A 13,072-nucleotide genomic window follows, 5' to 3' on the forward strand; every position below is an offset into this window, starting at 1 on the left:
TATAGATGCCTTATGTTACGAAGTTTCCGTCTGTCACATGTCCATTGTCATTGACCTCATGTTCATGGTTCAGTGACTACTTGAAAAAAAATTGTGATTTTTTGTAATGTTAATTTCTCTCTTATTATGAGTAATAGGATAACTATATTTGGTATGTGCGTACCTATCAAGGTCCTCATGCCCGTCAGACAGTTTTCACTTGACCTCAACCTCATTTCATGGATCAGTGAACAAGGTTAAGTTTTGGTGGTCAAGTCCATATCTCAGATACTATAAGCAATAGGTCTAGTATATTTGGTGTATGGAAGGATTGTAAGGTGTACATGTCAAACTGGCAGGTGTCATCTGACCTTGACCTCATTTTCATGGTTCAGTGGTTATAGTTAAGTTTTTGTGTTTTGGTCCATTTTTCTTATACTTTATGCAATAGGTCTACTATATTTGGTGTATGGAATGATTGTAAGGTGTACATGTCCAATTGGCAGGTGTCATATAACTTTGACCTCATTTTCATGGTTCAGTGGTCAAAGTTAAGTTTTTGAGTTTTGGTCTTTTTTTCTTATACTATATGCAATAAATCAACCGTATTTGGTGTATGTAAAATATTCTATGATGTACATGTCAGTCTCGCAGGTTTTATTTGACCTTGACCTCATTTTCACGGTTCATTGCTCAGTGTTAAGTTTATGTGTTTCAGTCTGTTTTTCTTAAACTATAAGCAATAGGTCAGCTATATTTGTTGTATGGAAGGATTGTTAGCTGTTCATGTCCGCCCGGCATGGTTCATCTGACCTTGACCTCATTTTCACAAATCATTGGTCAATGTTTAGTTTTCTTGGTTAAGTCTGTTTCTCAAAAACTATAAGCAATAGGTTAACTATATTTAGTGTATTGAATGATTGTAAGGTGTACATGTATTTCTCGTTTGGTTTATATGACCTTGACTTCATTTTCTTGGATCATGTTAAGTTTATGTAATAGTTGTAGTAAAGCTTTCATTTAGGACTATCAACATAATATCAATGGTTAGTAAAAAAGGCGAGACATTTCAGTGTGTGCACACTTGTTTGAATCGTCAGTAACTTTTAAATTAAGTGTTAACATAATTTTATTTGATCCATCAGTAACTTACATAAGGTAACTGTTAAAATGACGTTATTTGACTTGTAAGTAAATTGTCAGCTAACTGTTAACATGTTTGTTTACCCATCAGAAACTATTGTTACTGTGGTGTTATTTGACTCGCCAGTAACTGTTAACATGATATCAAATGACCCACCAGTAAGTTGTTAGCTGAGTGTTAATATGTTATTTGACTCACCACTAACTTTAAAGTTAACTGTTAACATGTTATTTCATCAACTATTAGCTTGTCATCTATATGTTACCATGATGTTATTTGACTCTTCATTAACTTGTAAACTTACTTTTACCATGGTGTTATCTGACTCATCAGAAACTTGAAAGCTGTGTTAAAATTTTTGTTTGACAAACTTGTAACTTGTAAGCTAAGTGTTAACATGTTATTTCACCCATCAGTAACTTTCAAGTTAACAGTTAACATAACATTGGTAAGTTCTCGTTTTATACAACACATTCAACAGTTCAGTTATACCTCATCATCTGTTATAGTACGGTGACAAATAAGGTAAATTTGAAAATTTAATGGACCGAAATACCTCACGGCTAATTTTGGTCTTATTTTGTAGATAAATATAATATCATTTGATTAAGGCGTGTCGTAGAGTGCCAAAGTGGTGCAGATTTTTGAAAACTGCGGTCAAAGGTCAAAAGGGGGGATTTTTAAAAATCGCAAATTTTAGACATTTTGGACAATTTCTCGGTAGTCTCTCATGTTAACTGAGAAATTTTTTCGATGGAAGCATGCGCTAGGAATGCTACACAAATACAGCTAGTCATATTTATGTCTGATTACCAGAGATTAGTGATACATACCCTCGCTTGCAACATGTAAGAAAATGAAACAAAAATCTTTATCTACAGAAATTATCGACAAAAGATATTCATAATTAAGATTTAGCTATGCAATAATATATGGCCACATATGAAGATATTTTTGGAAAAGTTTTGTTAAAATGTCATAAAGAACAGAGGAGAAATAAGAACTGTAAAGTTAACACCCGGTCCGTTATGTTATGAAAAAAAATGATGAAATTCTTGGCTGATTATTTTAACTTAAAAGGATGTTAGAACTATAAAAATTAGTCTTTATGTTCATGACACTATAGTATATGAAGTTTGTTTTTATGTTAATAAATAAATCAGTACCGTAGTAGACCAATAGCACATTGAGAAGATGTGTCCCCCTTTTTTATGAAACAACGACAGACATGGTTGTCGTTTGTTGATGTGGTTCATAAATGTTTCTCGTTTCTAGTTTATTCTATAGATTAGACCGTTGCAATGGTTTTACACTAGTCATTTATTGGAGCCCTTACTGTTCGGTGTGAGCCAAGGCTCAATTTTGAAGACCGTACTTTGACCTATAATGGTTAACTTTTACAAATTATGACCTGGATGGAGAGTTGTCTCATTGGAACTCATACCACATCTTCTTATATCTATAAACAATGGAATATGTAGCAGACTTGAAAGCCCGATATATATGTGAACTACAAACAAAGATTCACAGGGATATTACGCTTCAAAAGTTGCTGTCTATGTTTAATTATAATACACTAACACTAGACATCAATATGCACATCAATTTGAAAAGGTAACGGAATACTAGAAAAAAAAGTGGATGTCATTGTATGGCGCCGACAAAACTCATGAGTTTATTCAGATCACCATGTACTGATTGACCATTGCTTCTGGGGTGATTTTGATCCGCGGTGAATTGATTTTCACTGCAACATATGTGTCAATATAAGAACCAGCAATAATGACAAATTTTGATACATGCATGTTTTCCCCGACCCCTTGTAATTGTATTCCTTTGCCAACTTCGATTAGAGAAGACGTGTCGCATCCTGTAAGAGCGCGAGCTGCTGTTGGTGTGCCAGACATCAGGGGTCCAATAACTTTTAAAAAGTTGCATATGTCGTGAATAGGTAAAAACTGTTTTGTGGCTTTGGTTGAAGAAACGCCTCCAGTCTAAAATCAAAATTCAACATGTATGACATCTGAGAAAAAGACCTTATTAGAAATAAAACATAACTGTCATGATTTTAATATGATGCAACCCTTGGAATAACTTTTCAATATCTGTTCATTGGTAAAAAGAGGCGGCAGAATAATTCTTATATCTGCCTCTTCAGTCACTTACAGATCCTACACAAAATTGCTTCACAGTCTATAGATTTTGAAAAGATCCCGCTAGAAATATTTCGTCATTTTCTTGCAAATCACAATCATTGTAGTGTGATAGTGCATAGTTACAGTGTACCTACAAATCTTATCAACCCGTTTATTTTCAGGTGCACAAAGAAATTTCTTACAATCTCTAATTGATCTGCATTCAATGACTTGAAGAACAATTTGGATCTACCACCATTTGAAATAAACCTTATTGTCCCTTTGACGCCTTTAATAGCTGACTATGTGGTATGGGATTTGCTCATTGTTGAAGGTCGTGCGGTAACCTATAGTTGTAAATATCTGTGTCATTTGGTCTCTTGTGAAGAGTTGTTCCATTGGCATTCAAACCACATCTTCTTTTTATATACTAGTACACCAATGTCCGATGTAAGGAGAGGGTTGGGCGCCCGCTGACATGTTTAACCTCGCCACATTCTGTATGTGGCGGTCCCAAGTCAGGAGCCTGTTATTCAGTGGTTGTCATTTGTTGTTGTTACATTTTTGTTGTTCGTTTATTATTTTGTACACTAATTAGCCCGTTGTTTTTCTCGTTTGAATTGTTTTACGTTTGTCAATTCGGGCCCTTTATTGCCGACTATGCGGTAAGGGTTTTGCTTATTGTTGAAGGCCGTACGGTGACCTATAGTTGTAAATGTATGTGTATTTTTTTGTCTTTGTGGAGATTTGTCTAATTGGCAATCATACCACATATTTTTTTAACTGGTTTTAAAGCAGTCATTGGCCAAATCTCAATAACTGTTGTACCATTTTACATAAATACTTCGGACAATATTAATACCATCTATCTGATCAGGGGTGTACTGGTTTTTCATAAAGGAATATCACACACTTAGCTTAAGTATGCATTTCCGTTCAGTATCAAATGAGAGTGCATTGTAATCATTATCCATTTGAAAATGATTGTCGTACGTCTACTAACCAGGCAAAATATTTATCAGAGAGGTTGGAATACATTGTAAAGATAGAAATAATTTGAAATTTCGAACGATCGTTAAAAGCTTGTAACTGGCAAACTATACGACAACGAAAATGGTTTTTTCTTTCTTTCGCAAACAGATCATCATGTAGACTTTTTATGAGTATTTGAAAAGCAACATCACGCCCCGATCAATTTGAAGCATCAGAAGCAAATTATTTTTAATTTCATCAAGTAGTTTTAAAACAATGCATGCTGAATGTTGAAGCGGCTTGTCCTTGAAGTTATTTATGAAGAGTAAACTCACCACATGGATTGCCTGCCTGATAATTTGCGTCATTTAAAACAATATCGGCACGCTCAAATGACTCGACATGCCTTAAATGCTTAGCTTGTTGTATGACTTTTGTCTCCAGAATAGACATTTTTACCAGTCATGGTAATGCCATGAAGAGTGTTTTAACGAAAGTTGATTCATCATTACACGCATGGTTTTTTTCACTAATTCAAATGCATGAAAATGTTTTCTTCTTGGACATGTAAAGGCTTAATAACACGATCTAAGCTACTTTACTCGTTCTTATTTAATGGAATAAGCACTGACAATAATTTGCCGGAATTTTTCGGATGTGTTCCAATGTGGTTTAAAATTAGTCTTTTCGAAAAACAAAAATAAAAGCACCTCAAAAGTTATTAAACCTTAGCATCTGTACTTATTCAAGCACATAGACACAACTGTTGATACAAATATATATTCTTTTTTTATAAAACTTAAGAAAATGCATATTAAATTTATTGCATTTCATATGACAGGGAAAATAGGAAAGGGGAACGTTACATGACTTATTGAGGTGAAAATTGAGTAGTAATACTGCTATGTGATGAGTTTTATAAAAATGCTTGTAAAAGTTGATTTGTATGTTCTATCAAACTTTTATATATCAAAACTTCTTAAGTATTGGTTGTTCCACTATTTTTTGTGAAAATTTACTATTGGTGATATATATAAGAAATGTAATATACTTTGACAGACGGTAAGATTGAAAAAAATATTACATACATTTGAAAATCGTCCAATTCACTCAATTTATATGTTCATATGATATTAAAGTTTGATGTCAAATAAAAGCTGATACATAACTCTTTCATCTGATACCAATGTTTTGATGATATCTTCATTCGGGAATTTATTATAAGCGTTCCCGTGTTTGAAAATGAAAAAGAAAAAAATCCGAAAATCACACTTTAACGCGATTTTACAAAAAACTGCACCGTGGGAAAACTCTACGACAGGGCTAAAATGAAAGTATAATGTTTACTCTATCTTCATGTGAATTTTCAGCCGTGAGGTATTTCGGTCCATTAAACTCTTTAAATAAGCGACTTTTCCTGATTTGTCACTCCACCATTAACAGTTCCCTATTAACATTTATGTTATCCACTTACTTGGTGTATTTTGTACTTTCAGTGTTTTCATAATGTAGTTTGACACAAAAATTGTCAATGTAGATCTAGTTTTCTTAAAGGGAAACTTCGCAAAAAATGAAAAATTCATATTCTGTTCATTATGTATAAAAAAGCACAATTTCATAGATATTAAAGTTTTATTCTGCAAGTTAAGAGATCACCATCGATTTTAATTTCAGAGTATCAATTCTCCGCATGCGGCCATTTTGACATCCTCCCCGAATATTGACCACGATATATCTATAAACCACAAAGGACCAAAACAAGCAGTAACCTAACGTAGCCGTAATTGAGTGTCGATATCTTGTCAAGCGTACGGTTGTTTTATCCGACAAGGAAAGCATAAACAGTTTTCCGGGTCACAAAAAAGATTATGATAGACATGGTTGTGCAACCTTTCCTAACTAACTTGATACGGAAAATGTAATTTTATATATATTATTTTTTAAATAACTAGTACTAATAGTATGGTCTGTCGTTTTGAAACTGTTTTGTTTACGAAGTATTTAAAACAAGAAATTGAAATTAGTTAAAAAGTCATAGTTATAAATAAGTGTTCCGTATAAAATTGTTTTTGAAAATCTAGTTTGTTCATATTTGTTTTATGTAATAAACTTTTTAAAATAAATTCGGACCTTCCCTTATCTGATCACCAGAATGGCTAAAGGGATTGTTCCCAGAGGTATTGTGAGGTGACACGTACAGGTATTCAAGCGATTTCCTGTCGGGCTTTAAAACTGTTATTACACAATTACATAAAACAAGTTCGTGCATCACTTCTTTTCTGGGGGTATTGATCAGTGTACACGGCCGATAACATGTAACTTTCATTTTGAATCTATCAGGTGTAATATACAACTTTGTATAGCGTATCCGATAGTGATATACTAGTCATTGCTAAACTCATACGCTTGTTTATAAATAACATTTTTGGTGTAAAGAATGATATTTATGAAAATTTAAATAATTAAAAAAAAAAAAGATTTGATGAAATAAAAATCTATTTACACATTTTCCAAGGGTAAATTGGGGAAAATGTAAGTATATACTCGTCAATAATTATGGACATTTTGAAACATACAAATATTGATTTAACAAAATGTGCGGCACTTATCGATCATTGGTTTATACGCCTAGATGGAAGGTTTAATACGGAACTATGGATAGTCGCAATACAGAACTAATATCATACAAGTATATTGAATATACGAGAGAAACATCCAGAACCAATCTGATTTAAATACAGGTCGATATCTAACTTGCTTTGGTTCATCGAAGCTATAGACATAGTAAAATCACAGATTTATATTTCAATAAGATTATTTCGAACAGTTTAAGAAATTCGTCATCCTCACATTTTCCTGGTCCGGCATGCATGTTATATATATATGCCACTGGATGTGCACTAATAATCCCCAAAAGCCTATTTGAAGAAATAAAGAAACTTCACTCCGGATAGACTGATGGTAGTTGTATTAACGTCTGGTCAGCTAGAGGGTTGATTTATTTATTTAGTTAGCTTGTAGGGGATTTAACCACTCTTAATATTGCACTTATGCATTAGATATTAAATGACAGTACCGGTAATATAAGAGAAAATATAAATACAAAAAGTCGCATATCTGATAGAAAAGGACTCACCATGAACTATAGGATTGTACGTACGATTGTCATTCTAAATCGCATAACGGACAGTCATTTAAATGCATGCATGTACGCTGTGATAAAAAGGGGTGTCGCAGTTGCAAAGTATTCATCATAAATCTATTTCAAGTTTATTATTTCCTGTTATTTTTATAAGTTAACGCAGAGACATGTATACACTAGATCTCTATTTAACGACAAGCAACTATATAAATATCTGAATCTGATGTGACTTACCGTTCATCTCTTTCTTTTTTCTCATTTTATTTTTATTTTTGCAGGAATATACACATTGTAAGATATACTGTTCCTCGATTTGGGGGGGGGGGGGGGGGGGGGGGGGATTTCCGGGTATAACAGAGCTACTTGTATATTACCTGAATGTGGTTAGGTGACGTCCCATGAGGTCTTACGTATACATGTTCATATTTATAATGGTTTCTGATATAACAATTAGGTTTTATAACATTCACACTTCTGCATGTTCTGTATACCAAATTCGTATCTTTTTTTCAGACCGAATGAGGATGTGAATATTTTCCAGGATCAAATTCATTTCGGGATTTTTTTTATTTCTTTGTATTAAATCTCAGAAATTTACAGAATATACTGCTTGTCCGCTTTAGGAGTATTTTTGTCAGTTTAAACAGACGTATATATGTCTCTGGTTTAGAGTGGGTTTATGAATGAATGATAAGTCTTACAAAGGTACAAGATATCAAGCACATTGAAAATTGATTTCGACGTTCTGTCTCCATTTAAAAAAGGATTGTTGACGTTAGATTGATTCTGTTAATTTTTTTAAACATCGTTGGTCAAATAGCTTAAGAATTATATAAATACGTTGTGTGACATTTATAATATTTTAATAAGGGCATTCCTGATTAGGTAAATGAAGATCGCTTTGGACGACAAAACTATATTTTTGTAACTGATAATTTTCTCTGCACATTTAAATATTCAAGGTTACCGATGATAATTTAAAATAGTACTGTTTTGATTTATACGCTCGTTTTCGTGGGCCATTTATAATATGTATATAATTATTTTATTAAAAGTGATTCAGAATTTCGATGTTACAACAAAATACTCACCTATTTATTTAAAAACTGAGCAAATGCAAAATGTTAAAAAATATATATATATAACGGCGATTAAGGTATTTTGCCACCATATTCCTCCCTTAATAATTAAAAAAAATCTGTCTCATACCTGCAACGGTGAACCCTTGAGGACAAACACCACTCTAGTGAAGATCAAAGGATTAAAATTACATAATGCTAATCTTTTAATTACCGTGATTTTAACCACGCCTTTACCAGGTGGTGTCAGCATAATACACATGCATTGTATTTACACAGTACTAGACTGAAGCAAGGATTTGTATAGTAAGACAAATCCTCGACTGAAGTAATAGGGGAGAATACAAACGTGAATTTCAAAATATCCGTCGAAAAAAAAAACATAAAAAAATTCTATTGTATGATTTGCTTTTATTACTATAATCATATCAGAAATCCTTAAAATATAAATCGTAAATTTTAATTTAAAAAAATGCACGGCTGATCACTTTTCTTTCTGAATTGTTAGTTGGTTAATAGCTACACCAAACGTCGTTGATGCGCTTTAAATCGCGTTATTAGATGATTAACGAACAAGACTTTAAATGAGATTAATCCACTCCCGGCATGCAAAAAGACTTAAACTACGTCACATAAGTCAGGAAGTTTGAATAAATAGAATTAATAATTCCCAATTTTCTTCTTTATTAGTTTTCATATCCAGATAAAACTTGGTGAATATGTTTTTAATGGTATTATGAACATAATAAGATAAGTAAAAAATCGCGAATTTTCCCTTTAAGAGGAAACTTTTAACATTGTATAATTTGACTGTTTACTTTTTATATGCAAGGTGTGTTTTGTTCAGTTACTTGATAACAAAGTAGTTTGAAAATTGGTGTACCTGTTTTCATGATTGTTGTTAAAAACATGTTATTTATAGCTGACTATGCTCTATGGATTTTACTCATTGCTGAAGGCCGTACAGTGACCTATAGTTGTTAAATTCTGTGTCATTTGGTCTCTTGTGGAGAGTTGTCTCATTGAAAATCATACCACATCTTCTTATCTTTATACATAATCTTACCTTATTTGTTCACATGTTGTTTGTTTTCTTTCAGGCAAAAGATACACTCTACAGATACAATAAAGCTTAACTTGGTATAACACTGTACATATAAATGTATTTAATTTTCCTGTAATACTATCATCATTCACATACTAACAGGTAGGTGAGCTTGACTCCAATCCTTGACTAGGATTGTCAGTTTTCCTATTGCAGGTCATGGTTCTCTCCACCTCCATCCACCAATAATAACTAAACGTTAAGAAATAGCACAATAGTGCTGAAAGTGGCTTTAAACACCAATCAATCATATACTAACATTGTCTGACTGATCTATTGATTCCTCTTTTATTGTGTCAATAACTTCAATATGCATAGCACTTAAACCATGTTTCTTTATGGCTGTGTACTAAGCATCTAAACAAGTGGTTTGCCATAATTGTTTTCGTTGTTGTAGTATAAACCAGTTGGTTGGTTTTCACTTTTGAATTGTTTCGTAATTTGTCATTACAGGGTCTTTTATAGCTTACTTTATATTTTGAGTTTTGCAAACAGTTGAAAGCTGTATGGCCACCAGCACCTGTTCACATCTTTGTCCATTGGTCTTTAATATGAACACTGTCTAATTGGCATTCATGCCAGATCTCCTTGTTTTAATATAATTTTCTTTTTCTGGTAGCTATGCAGGCTACAGTGCAGATACAATTATAACTTTACTGTCCTGACCTTGACGCAATGAAAACTTTGTTGCTATGACAGGTAAACCAGGGCAACTAAAACTTGTTGGTTACCAAGAATTATTTCACTCTATACAGTTCTATGTAGCTCAGCAATCTAGACCAATTGATTTAGGAGCCTTCATCAGTAGGTTTTATATAAGAAATAAATCACTAGAACACCTTATTAGTTATTCACCAACATTAGCTGGTTTATTGTATCACTTAAACAGTGTATATAAATCTTATATAACAATCAATGTACATAATAAACAATTGATATTTACATATTTCTTAAGTACAAAAATCTTCAATTAACTATACAGTATGACAAAAAATGTTAAATTAACTATACAGTAATGACAAAAAAATGTTAACTGAACTATAGTTATGACAAAATGTTCTATTTATTAACATGAAATGCATACTTTTCTATCTACCAAATGAATTATGTGTTTATCAATTCATATTCTCTGAAAAAAAATAATAAGACATTTTTTTCAAAGTTGATTGATTTCATTTTGGACTTGAACTCAATTTTGAACATTTCGATTGTCTCTGTTTTCTATATCTATTATGGGACCTACTTATAGTGAACATCAGGCTTTTGTCTATATATAGCCATTTCAACCTTATGCCACATTAAGCAATCATCAATCAAATCAAACATTAATATCTATGATATAATCTACATCGGAACTAAGTGAACAAGTTATATTAAGTAACTGTTAGATTTACCAATTTTATCACTTAAATAAAGAGTTTTTCAAGTATTTCACATGACACACTTTAACTTTATCTTCATAACTTTAAGTATTCCACTTTTAGGCAAGAAATGTACAAGTATACATATTTTTCCTTTCCCCAAAGCAATAAACAGGCTATAAAGTATGATAATGTTAATGTGAAAAAAGGAATGAAAGTAATAATGGCCAGGAATGAATCAAATGAGAATGTTTTTCCAACTTCTTACAAATCTAGTAACTGAAAGTTAAGTAGATCATTCATCTAATTATGTTGATTTATATGATTCCTAACTGGTAGTTTATGTTCTAAATCATGGTTTACTTTATTCGTTCGACAGGTGCTAGTCAATTATAATGACAAAATTTGTTGTCATTCTCTGGATTAGAAACTGTGACAATATGCTAAAGGGTGATCAGGCCTGATGTCACACAGGTCAAACAATTTTTCGCTTATCATTTAACAAAAAAAATCATGCCTGCAACTTGTCTAAAATCATTTGTGAAACAGATTCTTGCATGGCCAATTCATTTTTCAAACTTTGATCATTACGCTTTCATACATTAAAAAATCTAGCTGTGAAACTTTATATCTTATTTGACGAAATTATAAAATCTTTATATAACAAATGAAGTACTGTGTATAATTTCAATTTATTCATCATGTAGCACATTTCCCTTGAAGTGATTCATGCATGCTGTGAAAAATGTGCTAAATCACTTACTTTCTAGTCCTTACAACAATCAAAATCTGCATTAAATCATAACACTTAAAGTAGATATTGACAAAATATCATCTGAGAAGAGTTATTGTGATACATAATTGAAAGTAAAGATTTAATCTCAGATGCTTTACCTGTTGTTCACTATGTATTTATTAGTGAATTGTGAATATTAAGTTTTAAAATGGTATGAAACAACACCTTAGAGCGTAAATTTTAGCCAAAAACAACAAACCAACCCAAAAAACATAAGATTATGTTAAACGTGAGCCAGGTGTAATACTAAAGCTCATATCATCAGAAGTCATCTATTTTTAGTAGCCAGGAGATTTTGTGAGGAATTTTGCATTCCAGAAAACTAACGTCTTACTAGGGATAAGAGCCTCAGCTTCGTAAAGCAGATTTACCAATCTTTTGAAAAAGTGTTTGCTTTTAGGCAGCATACCATGTAGAGTAACATATATCCTCTACATCATGCCAAATAATCAAAATTTAAATTTTGCACTTAAATACAATCTGTGACAGAATAAAAATCTCCTCATTTATAAGACAATGCATCTCCGTGTTTATTGGAAGACATTGCAAATATAAACTGCAAATTTGAAAACAGGCAAATCCTCAAAATAACAAATCTGCTTTACACGTAAATATTCAAAGAAATAAATAAATATATATATATTAAGAACGAATGCAATTTATATATATAATCATCTCAAATTACACAAAATGTAACATACAAACATTTGTAAATTGTTGAGTTAGGAAATAGGAAATATCAGTATGTAATGTCTACTAAAAATATCAAGTTCCTGTTTTGTATATAACACAATTAACAAGAACACCCCCCCCCCCCCCCCCCCCCCCCATTTTCCTATAACCTGTCCAAACAAAAACAAAAAGAATTTTTGTTAATTATTTCATACATGTTTATGTAAGCTATGTTAACATTTCTGTCTGTCACCACTGTGATTTGTCTTCTGCTTTACTAGACTTCAAAACACTAATTTCGAGTTACTATAATAAAGTTTTGTAACTTAAACTGTAAGTACATACAGATTTAAATTTCACAATTTTCATTAAGCAGTATTGGTCCCTCTGAAATGAAGAGAATTGACAAAAAAAGAAGAATAAATTACAATAATTTAATAAACAAAAATTTTAACTACTGCATACTTTACAAATCCAGTTTATATCATATAATCTTCCTTTAATATTACATCGTTTTACAAAAAAGTTGAATTGGCAATTTTAATAATTTATATGTACAAATATATCATAAGCTTAACAAAAAAAAATATCAACAGCATCTTGTGAAGGCTAAGGCCTAAGTAACATGCAGCCTACTCATAATATATCACAGAACTTGTTTTTTTTAGTGACTATTACAATTTTTTT

The sequence above is a fragment of the Mytilus californianus genome, unplaced genomic scaffold (genome assembly GCF_021869535.1).
Source record: "Mytilus californianus isolate M0D057914Y unplaced genomic scaffold, xbMytCali1.0.p SCAF_47, whole genome shotgun sequence".
NCBI lineage: Eukaryota > Metazoa > Mollusca > Bivalvia > Mytilida > Mytilidae > Mytilus > Mytilus californianus.